Source organism: Canis lupus, chromosome X (genome assembly GCF_003254725.2).
Source record: "Canis lupus dingo isolate Sandy chromosome X, ASM325472v2, whole genome shotgun sequence".
Lineage (NCBI taxonomy): Eukaryota > Metazoa > Chordata > Mammalia > Carnivora > Canidae > Canis > Canis lupus.
The window spans coordinates 114,440,466-114,455,093 of NC_064281.1; the positions used below are offsets into that span (position 1 = coordinate 114,440,466).

The 14,628-nt window shown below is 36.2% G+C and overlaps 1 long non-coding RNA gene across 2 annotated transcripts in view; it reads right to left on the reverse strand.

Moving 5' to 3' along the window:
• LOC112668574 (uncharacterized) overlaps positions 1 to 14,628 on the reverse strand; it is a 162,985-nt gene that overhangs the window by 18,636 nt on the left and 129,721 nt on the right. For both annotated transcript variants that reach the window (XR_003141725.3, XR_007409350.1), the window contains one exon: positions 5,492 to 5,672. This is a non-coding gene — a long non-coding RNA (uncharacterized LOC112668574). The remainder of the gene's footprint in view (positions 1 to 5,491; positions 5,673 to 14,628) is intronic.

The window sequence follows — 14,628 nt, forward strand, 5'->3', positions numbered from 1 at the left end:
ACTGATATGGACAGGAACCTTGAGATCCTGAATAGGACAAAAAGATGAATGAAAGGTAAATTTGCTCTCTGCTTGAGCTGGAACCTCCATCTTCTGCTTCCCTCAGACATCATTTCTCCTGGTTCTCAAGCTTTTGGACTCATACAAGGAATTACACTATTGCATACCCTGTTTCCCAGGCCCTAAGCTTTGGACTAGAACTATACCACCAGTTTTCCTAGACATCCAGCTTGTAAACTGCAGATAGTAGGAATTAGCCTCCATAATCATGTGAGCTAAGTGCGTATACTAGATCTCTTTCTATATGTACTATCATTTTTATTTCTCTGGAGAACCCTAATACATCACTTTCAATAATCTTTGCATTTTATCCACAAAATTTTCTACAACTTTAAATTTTTTTTACTAGGTGCTTAGAGTTTATTGCTGATAAGATCTTTGTTTATTATAATTTCAAGTTGGCTATTGCTACTTTGTTATACAGAAGGGTTATAGATTACTTCACAGCAATCGTTTACTCCAAAACATAGTCACTTTCTTAGTTCTATTAGTTGGTAGGGGTCATTGAAGTTTCTGTGTAGATAACCATCATGTGCAAATAAAGACAATTTTCTTTTTATTTTTTCTGTTCTCTTATATTTTAAAAACGTTTGCTTCTCTTATCACAAAGGTTGAGCCTTTTATTATAGTATTGAATCAAATATTTTGGTATCATTCTTTTATTAGGCTAAGAAAATCTGCAGTATACTAAGAGCTTTTTTAAAATCATGAATGGGCATTATGCTTGATTACCTACATTTTCTATATATATTGAGTTTATAATGTGTTTTTTTCTCTCTTAATCCTTTGTTAGTGTAGCAAATTAAAACTATAGCTTTTGTTTTATATAGTCAGTTAATCTAAGACAAAGGGGTCAAGAATATATGATGGGGAAAATACAGTCTCTTCAACAAAAGGTGTCGGGAAACTGTACAGCTACATGCACAAGAATGAAACTGGACCACTTTCTTACACCATACATAATAATAAACTCAAAATGGATTAAAGACCTAAATGTGGGACCTGAAACCATTAAACCCCTAGAAAAAAATATAAGCAGCAATTTCTTCAACATCATCCATAAAAACATTTTTCTAGATATGTCTCCTGAAGCAAGGAAAACAAAAGCAAAAATAAACTATTGGGACTACAACAAAATAAAAAGTTCCTTCAGAGCAAAGGAAATCATCAACAAAATAAAAAGGCACCTACTAAATGAGAGAAGATATTTGCAAATGACATATCTGATAAGATAATATCCAAAATATAGAAAGAATTTATACAACTCTGGGGTGCCTGGGTGGGTCAGTCAGTTAAGCCACTGACTCTTAATTTTGGCTCAGGTCATGATCTCAGGGTTGTGAGATCGAGCCCCATGATGAGCTCCATGCTGAGCATGGAGCCTGCTTAAGGTTCTCTTACTCCCTCTCCCTCTGTTCCTCTCCCCCCAGCACATGAGCTCTTGAGCTCTCTCTCTCTCTCTCAAAAAAAATTTATACAATGCCAAAAAAAAAAGAAACATCTGATCAAAAAACGTGCAGAGGAAGACCTGAGTAGACATTTTTCCAAAGATATATAGCTGGCCAACAGACACATGAAAAGACTCTCAACGTCACTCATCATCAGGGAAATACGAATCAAAACTACAATGAGATATCGCTCTATACCGATCAGAATGGCTAGAATCAAGAAGACAAGAAATAATAAGTGCTGGTAAGGATACAGGGAAAAAGGAACACTCATGCACTGTTGGTGGGAATGCACATTGCTGTAGCCACCATGGAAAACAGTATGAAGGTTCCCCCAAAAATTAAAAATAGAAATATCATAATATCCAGTAATTCCACTACTGGGTATTTACCTAAAGAAAACAAAAACATGAATTTGAAAAAATACATGCACCTCTATGTTTATTGTAGCATTATTTACAATAGCCAAGGTATGAAAGCAACCCCAAATGCTATTTATAGATGAATGGATAAAAAAGATGTGTGGAGTGGGTATGGGTGGTGGAATATCACTCTGTAATGAAAAATAATTAGATCTTGCCATTTGCAACAACGTGGATAGATCTAGAGGATATAATGCTAAGTTAAATGAGTTAGTCAGAGAAAGACAAATAACATAATTTCACTCATGTGGAATTTAAGAAACTAAACAATGAACAGAAAATAAAAGAAAAAAAGATACAAACCAAAAAAGACCTTAGGGGGCACCTGGGTGGTTCAGTCAGTTAAGCATCTGACTTCAGTTCAGGTCGTGATCCTGGGCTTGTGGCCCAAGTTGGGCTCTCTTCTCTGCAGGGAGTCTGCTTCTCCCTCTGCCACTTCCCCTGACTTGTGCTCTCTCTTGTGTGCTCTCTCTCAAAAATAAAATCTTAAAAAAAAGAAAAGACTCTTAAACACAGAGAGCAAACTGGTAGTTAGCAGAGGGGAGATAGGTAGGGGGATGGGTGAAATAGGTAATGAGAATTAAGAGTACACTTAATATGATGAGCACTGAATAATGTATAGAATTGCTGAATCATTATATTATACACCTGAAACTAATATAATACTGTATGTTAATTATATGTCAATTAAAAAAATAGATTGGAGGCTAAACCATACCAAAGGCCTTGGTCAGATTCATATGGCAAACTTCTTCACAATATCCTCAGGGCATTATTGAAAGATGTTGTAGTCTCTTTGTAGTCTCTCATGTCAGATGAGACAGCTCTTGAAGGAATTTTGCTTTATGTAAGAACTGTAGTTTCTCTTCCTCCTGTAGATTCTGGGTCACATGTCTTGTCCCTATTTGTGTTAGAAACTGATCTTCCTACTAAAGCATACCTGGAACATTGAAACTTTATGGGCCATTGCAATATGAGCTCTTATACAATGTCAAACTTTCAAATTCTCTCTTAATTTCTAGAGACTTTTTAAAAAGCTTATCTACATAACAAAACTTTTATTTTGATATATTTAATCCCATCTATGTATATGTTTCTACAAGAATCTGACTATGTTGCTGGACCCTAATTTACTCTATATTTAGTTAGATAGAAAATCAATACATGTCCTGTTAAAAATACTACTTAGAAATAGGGAGAAGTAGAAATTTTGTCTAATATTTCTGTATGTTATGGGTATTGAACTGGTGAGATGCAAACAAAATGCACAGGCTTTGTTTAGTCAGTATAGCGTTTCCTTTAAAAATGTATTGGGAAACCCTCAATTGGAAATCTTTTCCCAGGTCTCTACAGGCTCAACTCCCTCCTGTATTATACACTGCCAGTTCAAGCATTTATTTTGATCCACTTCACCACCAAAAACATTTCAGTACATGGGATTTTCAAATCTAGCCCATCTTTGTAATATTATTTTCTAGAAACTACTAAGTGCCTATTACACATTAGTAAGTCCATGTCAAATCTTTTAAGAGCATTATCTCTTAATTCTAATAAAAACCCATGTAAAGTAGATATTATCTCATGTGATAAGGAAGCTATCAAAAAGATCCAACTGAAAAAATCAAAAAGACCCAACTACCTACCTGACAAACCCAGATCTGTCTTCAAAACATGTGTTCTAATAAATAGATGTTGCAGTGTGAAATTTTTCTTGTTATATTTCATCTTATGCTTAAACCACCCAGGAGCTGTTATAAGTACCTTTAAGTGGAGTTGGAAGCCATTATTCCTCCATTATGTCTTTCACCAAGTTTCATGAAGTACTTTCATGATTATAATTTGCTAAGTGCATAAGTCCTGCTTGTGATGGTCTTTGATATCTTCTCCCATAAAGTAAGGGAATGGATGGGATGCAAATCATATTCCTGGATGTCCATGATGTGTAGTCAACAGTCAAGCTTCTAAGGAGGATTCATAGTTTAATTCCTAGCCAAGTCCGCCCAAATCACTACTGGGTTAATTAGTGTTTGAAGACTACAATAATGACTCTCTGGTACTAAGGCATGAAGGCTCTGGGGAGTGGTCCTCAGAGGGGAACTTTGCCCTTTCTTTGCTCAGAGCTAGATTCTGTCTGCAAAGTCAAATAGAAAGGCAAAGAATACAGAGCAGCGATAGGATGAAAATTATCTTTCAGATAGGATTTTGTCTTTTCAGAAACTTCAAATGAAATAACTTTTCATGATTTTTAGAAAGACATGACACCTAAGATGTATTTTTAATTAGGGAACAGAACTATACAAAGAAAAGAATGCCAATGTTAATTTAAGTTGTAGAGAGAAGGAGAAACTTGGAAAAAATGAAAGCGATGCCAATTTTTAAAATAAACATTAAGGAAAATAAATGTAATCAAGAATATGGCATGGAGATTTGATGGCAGAGTAAATAGGTTTATAGTGACTCAAGTATAAATCTAAATGTTGCCTCTTGTACATGTTAGCTGTGACTCTGAGCTAGCTTCAGGAACCTCAGCTAACTCCATTGTTCTGTGGTTTAGTAACACCAGCATCAACTCCAAAGGATCCTTATATGTGCATGGCACTTTTGTTTACTCCATTGTAAGCAACTGATAAATGCTTTTTAAGTTTCCTTTTCCTCTCCTTAGTAAAAAAAATACATATAAATAGCACAGCATAATATAGTTGAGAGAACACCTGATTTTAATTTATAATTAGGACATGACCTTGGGCAAGTCAGTTCACCTCTTTGGCTTTTCGATCACTTATCTGCAAAAAATGAGTATTGGTTCATTTGGTCTTTGTTCAAAGCTACATAGCTAGCAAGTGTTCGATCCATATATAGGTCTGACACATAATCTGGGCTCTTTTTTTGCTCTAAACTTGCTGTTTTATGAGATTCTTTGTAATTCACAAAAAAGAAAACATACTCTCTAAATGCAAGCCCTATCCTCAACTCCTTCCTATCTACCACCAACAAAAAAGAGGATGAAATATTATAGGATAGACTACAGCAGAGCTTAACAGTGTTTTTCTAGAACTCTTGCTATTTATTATCAGTGAATAAAGTTAATGAAGATCCATCAGTATTTTCCTATGAGCATCTACCCATAGATACATACATGGTTTCTTTTCTCCAAAGAATAGATTACAGGTGCAAAACTTTGAAGGAGTACATTTATAAGATAACAAGCAGGGCAGCCCCAGTGGCTTAGTAGTTTAGTGCCACCTTCGGCCCAGGGCATGATCCTGGAGACCCAGGATGGAGTCCTACATCAGACTCCCTGCATGGAGCCTGCTTCTCCGTCTCTCTCTCTCTCTCTCTCAAATAAATAAAAAATCTTTAAAAAGGTAACAAGCAAACCTTGGGGTTTGACAATCCAACTTCCATGTGACCGTAACAAGTCACTTTACCAATTGGTTTGCTCTAGTTATCTATTGCTTCAAAACAAACCCCTTCAAACTTAGTGATATAACAAATGACAACTGTCATTTATTATTTCTCACAATGCTGGGGATTTACTGTGCTCAGCTGGAGGGTTCTCACCTGTGATCTCTCACACACCTGCCATCAGATGACAAGTGGGATTGGAATAGCCTTGCTGGCTTCTTCACTCACACATCTAGCAGTTAGTATGGGATGCTCGCTGGGACCACAGAGGAGTCTGTTAGCTGGAACACCCACAGGTGTTTCTTCACGTGGCCTAGAATTCCTCACAGTCTGGCAGCTGGATTCCAAGGGTGAGAAGAGAAAGAGAGGAGAGAATGAGAGTGAAGGAGAGAGAATATGAAGTGAGCCAGCACCAGGTGGAAGTTGTATCATCTTTTATGATAGTCTCAGAAGTCACAGAGTATTACTTATGCCATACCCAATTAAAATACAGCAGTCACAAGAGCCCAGCCAGTTTCAAGGAGAAGGGACATAGTTTTCTGCCTTGCGATAGAGTGACAAGATTCTCTGAAGAGCACTCAAGCACACATCTAGCAGTAAATAGCATATTTACCACCCCTCACGGAATCATACATACAAAATATCAACATAAGAGGATGCATTTAAAAAGCATCCAATTGACTCTACCTGACTCTTGTCATAGAATAAACAAAGACATCTTGTACACCCATATACCTGGTGTCTTTAAAATGCCAACTAGGTAATGGCAAGTTTTCAATCCCTCTTGGCACATTAATTTAGAAGGCTATGCTTCATTTTCCTTCACTGAAGATACTGCTCAAAAGCAGTGTTTATGCAGACCTCTTAGACAAAACAAAAGAGAACATGTTCATTTGTAACTGTCAAATTAATTGCAAATTATTTTTCATTCAACGGAGAACAAAGGAATCTCACAATGACAGTGAAAATTTTCTACATAGAAAAGTCATGGTGAAAAAAGGCAAGAGTGGATTAGTTGAACCAGGTGCCATGTTCTGACAAATTTACCAAGGAAATGGACAGGATGGTTGGCTAAATATATTTTTTAAGGGGGAAAACTTTAAAAAGAAATTATCCACAAATAAATCAATAGGCCTGTTTTAAAAATCTCAGAAATGACTAATGATGCTTTAAGATCCAATCTTTTTCTATCAATCTGTCTTCCTTTTGTATATGGCAAAAACAAGTTTTTCAATCAGTAAGAAACAATATAGAAAATATTCATCTGGGGATCCCTGGGTGGCGCAGTGGTTTGGCGCCTGCCTTTGGCCCAGGGCGCGATCCTGGAGACCCAGGATCGAATCCCACATGGGGCTTCCGGTGCATGGAGCCTGCTTCTCCCTCTGCCTATGTCTCTGCCTCTCTCTCTTTCTCTCTCTGTGACTATCATAAATAAATAAAAATTTAAAAAAAAAAGAAAATATTCATCTGGACTCGAGTTCATGTTTTTATGTTACACCATATAAGATAGTCAATATGTTTACTCAATCAGGTGGCCTATACTAAGGTTTTCGAGTTTTCAGCAAATATAAACTCATTAGCCATACCAACCAATATTCCAGTACAAACAATCCTAGGATCATAGGGATTATTTTCACCAATGATTTAACTATTGGAAATTTTATAGTCAAGATGTATTAGGGTATACTTCAGCAATATAAACTCACCAAATCCCAGTAATTTAAGAAATATTTAAGTGCATATTATGTGTCCAATATAAACTAACTGGGCTCTGTGTACATTTTAGTTGCTCAGATATTAAGGCAAAAGGAGCAAGCATTAAAACTTGCGACTATTGTGTCAGATGGAAAAAGCAGCTTTAGAGGTCTTGCACTTCCAAAGAAGGGTCAGACACATTGGCCAGTTCAAGTCAGTCCCATTAAACCCAAAGGAAGCCAGAAAATGATTCTGTGTACCGAGAATGGCAAGAAGCAGAAATACTTGGTGAATAGCACTAATGACCAGCATAGAATTTAACGATTAAGATTTTTAAAATTAGAGCAAAAAGCCAGGGAAAGGAGAGCTGAAAAGCAGGAGTTCTTAGATAAATTCATCAGATGGAAGCTACTTCCCACCTGAAACTCTTTGCAATATAGGTAAGTAGATAGATTTGGAGTGCCAGCAGTGGAACAAGATAAACTCTTAAAAGACAGTTAGCCAGGTAGTGAATCACTCTTCTGCAGGCCCATACAGTTCCCTGCATTTGTAAAACAAATACCAGAATGATGTTATGGTCAAGAAAAGATAAGTCATTATATTTTTATTGTGGAGATAATTTTTTAATGTTTCATATTTTCATATTAAATTACTTTGGAACTCGGTATTAGAGAATACTTTTGATTTGGTTTTTGGAATTAAATGCAGAGAGTTGAGGTATTTGTAGTACCATATGGTACACAGCAAGGCCCCTATTCTATTTATTTTTCCATCTTATTTGCATTTGTGTTTCCCATTCCCTTTCCTCCATATGGAACCATTCTAATCTGTTTAATACATATCCTTTGTATGATTTTGCCAAATGTGTACATGCATTTTGAATTTATGAGGATGGTATTTCACTATGTTTCATTTTGTTTCTTCCTTTACTCAGTGCTATATTTTCTGAACCATCCATGTATTATATTTATATCTAGTTGAATACTTGCATAGTACTACAGATGTGTAGGTACCACATTTTACCTAACCATTGGTCCAGCAAAAAATATTGAGATTGCCTCCAAGTCCCCACCCCTCAAAATAAGACTGCAAGGTATATCCATGCATGTTTCTTTATGGAATTTGTTTGGGTACACACACACGCACACACACCAGCATGTGTGAGAATGCTGGTATAAAGGGTGTGTATACCTAATTTGACAAATTGCAGATTTTAGAATGCCTATACTTTAGCATACCCAACCTCCTCTTCCCACCCTCCTCTCTGGATAGAGTATGTCTGTTATTCATGTACCCATATGTATATGAAAGCATCCAGCATATTAAAAGTAATATTTTAAAAGCAGTATAACCTTGTTGGGGGGGCTGGAGTCAGACTGCCTCCATTCAAATTTCCATTCTGCCAATCACTGCTTGTATGCCATTAGGACATTACTTACTTCTTCTTCTTCTTTTTTTTTAAGTTTCCTCATCTGTAAAATGTGACTGTATCAGCAGATAGGATGGCTACATGGGTTTAAAGGAATGCTTGATAGAGTTGTCCATACTAAACACTCCTTATCGACTCTTATTGTTGCTGTTTTTATTCCTACTTATTAATAAATCTCTGATTGTGATATCAATTATATTACTATCTTCCTGTTTCAACTCCAAAAAGTTTATGACATAGATATTCCTGCCCTGGCCAGCTATATATAAATTGGATGATGCAGAGAACACAGGATCTCCTTCACATATTCTGGACTCTCTGGGCTTGCCAGCAGCACAAAAGACTTTCTAGGTTTGCCTACTTTTAAACTAGGAAAATAATATGTATTCTATTATAGGCCTGATTGGAATTTGTTTCCCCAAACATTTTAAATGCCCTTTCCTGATCTTTCAACTACAAATACTCCAGACTGGGAAAACTGAAGTAAAGAAATGCTTTCTTGGGATCAACTGACACATTGCTCTGAAACTTTAAGACTCTGTTAAGGATATTCCACCATTGGGCTGAGGTTATACTTCCTTCAGGAACAACACATTAATTAGAATCTTAGTTCTTATTCCAGTGCCAGGAACAATAAAGATGGCCAATAAATGCCAGCCGATTGAAGACTGTTGAGGCAAAGACTGAGTTCACCTCTAAGAGCCACAATGTTAAAAATGGACTAGGTCACTGAGGAGAATTAAGATTCAAGTCCACATGTGGATCCTGTTTCTATTCTCTTGTATTTAAAGAGTTTACTCTGAAGACCATGGAGCATTGAGACTAGGGCAATAACTCTAGAGGAGTGATCTCCACTGGGAGCGATTTTGCTCACCAGGAAACATTTGAAAATGTCTGGAGACATTTGTAGTTGTCACAATTGGGAGATGCTATTGGCATGTAGTGCATGGAGGCCAGGGAAGCTGCTCAACATCCTGGGATGCACAGAACAACCTTCATGACAATGTATTTCCTAGCCTAGAATGTCAATATTGCCAAAGTTGAGGAAATCTGTTCTAGGGCCTGAGATGCCTGGGTTTAAATCCCAGCCACTACTAATGAGCTGTGTGACCTTGATGAGCTACTCAACTTTTTCATCTATACAATTTGGTTAATCATTGTAATGTTATGTCTGGCATATTGATGGTGTTCAGTGAATGATAACTTCTGTTGCTTATTATTATTGTTGTTATTATTAATTATAGTAATTCAAGCATATGAATAATCTCTTGAAGGCCATGGATTAAATATGCATTAAGGGAATGCATAACACATCAACTACTATGTAAGAATTACAAAAAAAAAATATTCTTCTCTTTTGTAATCCTGAATTATACATGGATGTTTTTGGCATTATGCTATTGGTCTAAGGATTTTATTTTTTTTAAAAGATTTTCTTTATATATTCCTGACAGACAAAGAGAGAGACAGAGAAAGAGAGACAGAGACACAGGCAAAGGGAGAAGCAGGCTCCATGCAGGAAGCCTGACCTGGGACTCGATCCTGGATCTCCAGGATCACACCCTGGGCTGAAGGTGGTGCTAAACCGCTGAGCCACCCAGGCTGCCCCGGTCTAAGGATTTTAATATTCTTATTCTGACATAGCAGAAACAAGCCTAACATATTGAACAAAAATAAGAAGTGATCATAACATAGCACAGATACACTAAGAAACTTGCAAGTGAGTCTAAGTTTCCCATTAGTTTTCTCTGCAAATAAGATCGTGTTCTTATTTTCCCATTCAACCTTTTATCATGAAAAGGAAATTTGGAAAATGAACCTAAAACCTTATTTTATTTGATCGGATATATTCTGGTGTTTCTTTGCAGAGTAACTCCTCAGAATTATGAGTTAGCTTCATCTGCCATGTCTCCTTACAGTTTATCACAATAGCATAGACCAATATGACAGAAGCAGCCCACTCAGTAACATTTACTGTGTGGACATTCCTCAAGCCATAAGATTAATCAATCATCTTTAATATGTGGCTCTTTGATTTTTTTAAGGCAGTGCTCTGTTTCATTTATAATTCTCAGGGCTGCTTCAGAATGCTGAATGATCAACCTAACACTTTTCAAAGGGTACAATTGTCTTGAATTGCAAAGAGATATTTTGCCAAGGAATATGAAAAATATGAAAGATCAGTGCCTTTCATTCACTTTTTACTTCTTTCGATGCCTGTTTACTGTGAGCCTAACAAGTAGTTAAAGACGCTGAGCTAAAATAAACAGCCTAGTTTCAAGGAGCTCACTACCAAGGGAGAAAGGTACACAGCTATAACGTGTTCAGTTTAATATAAATACTTTGCATTGAAAATGGTAAGAACTAGGAGCTGTGGGGGCATAAGACATCTAGGTTTTAGGAGTAAGGTCAAGATTACTAGAGGATATTGGCCAGTTAACATTCTCAAATGTGTAGCTTTCACCCTCACCAGGCTTCCCAAAACTTCTTCCTGTAGTTTCCAGTGAACTCCAATTACTATGTGCAGTGGACCGACCAGTAGCAATTGCCACATATGTCCCACTTCCTTCCTGCTTCCTTTCTTCACTTGCCTTTGAGAATACTATACCCTCTGGGTTTTTTCTCCCATTTCAATTTGACTGTCTTCCCTATCTCAGTCCCCCTGTTGACCCAATCAATGTTATGGCTTCAAATATCATCTACTATGTTGGTGATACCCAAACTCCTTCATCTATCTAATCTGCACCTGTATAATTTTAAAGTTATTTGATCACCTTTAATTGTCATATATCTTAGAGAATTTTCCTGAACTTATTTCTCATTTTAAATTACAACTGCAACTCTAGTATTTCTATTCTCTTCTCTGATTTGTTTTACTCGACAACTTACTATACCTTATGTGCATGTGTATACTTACATATAACATGTATCTATATATACACACATATGTATGCAATGTATACAATACATACTTATATACACACATACTATATTATATATGTGTGTGTGCATATATGTAATTTTTTGTGATGATCCTTACCTTTTAGAATGTAATCTACTTAAAGGCAGGGATTTTAACTGCTTTTCTTTGCTGTTGTATTACTAGAACTTCTCAGGTACTTGGTACTTGATAAATATTTGTTGAATGGCTGAAACAGGTGTTTTCTAAGAGTGATTTTTTTTTTTTTTTGGAGTTCAACTTGCCAACATATAGCATAACACCCAGTGCTCATCCCATCAAGTGCCCCCCTCAGTGCTTGTCACCCAGTCACTCCCATCCCCCGCCCACCTCCCTTTCTACCACCCCTTGTTCATTTCCCAGAGTTAGGAGTCTCTCATGTTCTGTCTCTAAGAGTGATTTTATTTACTTTGTTTTCTAGACAAAACAGGCTTTTTCTTTCTTTTTTTTTTTTTAAACAGGCTTTTTTGAGGAAATTTTACATGTAACATTGTTCAAGTTTAAGGTGTATAACAGGGGACCCCCTGAGTGGCTCGGTGGTTTAGCGCCTGCCTTTGGCCCAGGGCGCGATCCTAGAGTCCCGGGATTGAGTCCCGAGTTGGGCTCCCGGCGTGGAGCCTGCTTCTCCCTCCTACTGTGTCTCCGCCTCTCTCTCTCTCTATGTCTATCATAAATAAATAAATAAACAAACAAATAAATAAATAAATAAATCTTTAAAAAGTGTATAACATATTACTTTGATAAATTTTTTATATGATTGATGTAGCAATATTGATGGGATTGTATAATTACAGTACAATAGTATTGTATTTATTATACTATATCTTACATCTCTATGGCTTATTCACTATTCATTACAAATTTGTTCCTTTATACAACATCACTCTTATTTATCCTGCCCCTATCCTCTGGTAGCTACCATTTTACTGTTTTTTAAAGGTTTACATTTTTTTATATTCCACATGTAAGTGATACCATATGGTACTTGACTTTCTCTGACTTCTCTTGCATACCATAATGCACTCAAGGTCCATCAATGTCACAAATGAGAGGATATTTTTCCTTTCTCAAGGCTGAATAATATTCCATTGTGTGTATATACTGCATCTTTTTTATTCATTCATCTCTTATGGGCTTTTGGGTTGCTTCCACATCTTGCCTATTGTAAAGAATGCTGTAATAAATATGGGAGTGAAGATGTCTTGTCAAAACCCTGTTTTCCTTTCTTTGGGCATATACCCAGAAGTGGAGTTGTTTTATTGGTATGGTAGATCAAGTTTTAATTTTTTGAGGAACCCCCATATTGTTTTCCATAGTGGCTGGATCAGTTTACATTCTCATCAAAAATGTGTAAGAAAAAAATGCATAAGGGTTCCCTTTTCATCACACCCTTGCTAGCACCTGTTGTCTTTTCTTGATGTCAGCCATTTTGACAGGTGTGAGGTGATACCTCCTTGTGGTTTTGATTTGCATTTCCTTGATGATTAGTGATGTTGAGCATCATTTTATGTGTCTGTTAGGCATTTTGATGGTCCTTCTGAGAATGATTTTAAAGTGGGTTTTTGTGTGACAAATGTTCTGAGGCTTGTGTGCCTGAGAAAAATCTTATTACATGCTTATATTGAAATGATAAATAGGCTGGATATACATTTCTACATCTAATATTATTTTCTCTCAATATTTTAAAAATATTGCATTCTTCTGAATTCAGTTGCAGTGAGAAATCTCACATCAATCCGATTTTTATTATATTTGTATTTCATCTGCTCTTTCTTTTTAGAAGTTTTTAGACTTTTTGCTTTTGATGATTCTAAGTTTTATTTTAATGCATACAGTGGGGTTTCCTTTATATTTGCTGTTTTGTACACTATTAACTCTATTAAATGGCCTTTAATTTTCATTTCTGAGAAGCTTATCTTTATAATTTCTTCGTATTTTTCTGTGACAAAGAATGTTAGTATTTATACTATAAATGTTTCTTTTCTCTTTGCACACTGCTAAACTACAACTTCTGGACTTCTGATGGTTTGCTGAGTTCTGGCTAATGGAATACAGGCAGAAGGGATATACCATCTCCAGGCCTAGCCTCAAAAATATCTCACATGAATCTCCTTGTACTCTCTCTTCACTCACTGCTTGGCTAGAAAGGACCCAGTGGCAGCTTTGAATGTCTAGAAAGTAACAGAACCACTGAATGGTGGGAGCCTGAGTCCCTAAATGACTCTGACCTATAGTTTTGTGACCTTTACTGTGTTAGACCACTGAGGATTGGGATGGTTTTTTTAAGAGGATACCGTTACTTTCCCTACTTAATACAATCTCCATCTCTTTTTTTCTTCTTTTGGTACACCTATCAGCAATTCTGTATTCTTCGTATCTCTTTACCCTTCTTATGTGTTTTCTACTTCTTTATATTTTCATGCTGTTTTCTGGGAAAACTTGTCAGGAATGATTTCCCACATTATCAAATTATTTTTCAGCTATAGTCATCCTTCTATTTATTCTACTCATTGTGCTTATGATTAAAATATTATATTCTCCTAACATTTCTACTTGGATCTTTTAAGAAGAATTTGCTAAGAATAGCAAATTCATTCATTCATCATCTAAGAATATTTTAATGTGCATATCTGTATATTAATATATATAAATAAATAAAATGTTTGGTATTTCTGTTATAATAATTCTATTTCAGCTGGTATATGTTCAGCTCCTACATGGTGAGTTTAAAAAGAAAGGCGAGGATATGCCCCAGGAGAATTCAAGGCACTCTAAAATTGTTGTTTTCTACTTCTTTGCTGCCACTCTGTCAGGAAGCTTTTCTGTTCACAAAAGCAGTGTTGGAAAGGGGCAGTTTCTACCTGCCCTGGGAGCTTAGAAGTGGAGGAGGATGGGAGGTGTGCAAGAAATCAACTCAGGAGAACTCTCTAAGATATATGACAATTAAAGATGATCAGATAACTTTAAAATTTTCTGCCTAACAAAGCTAGGACCAAAGAATATTTAGAAAATATATTTATAGCACACTAGGGCTAAATTGTAGTACAATATTAATAAGGTAAAGAATAGGGGAAGGATTAAAGATGTATGAGAGCATATTCATATCATTAAGGAGCATACAGATGTTGATAAGTTTATGAAATCAATAGAGGAAAATGAACATGAGTGTGGGCTTTATGCTACATGAGCCATATGAACAAAAGTAAAAAG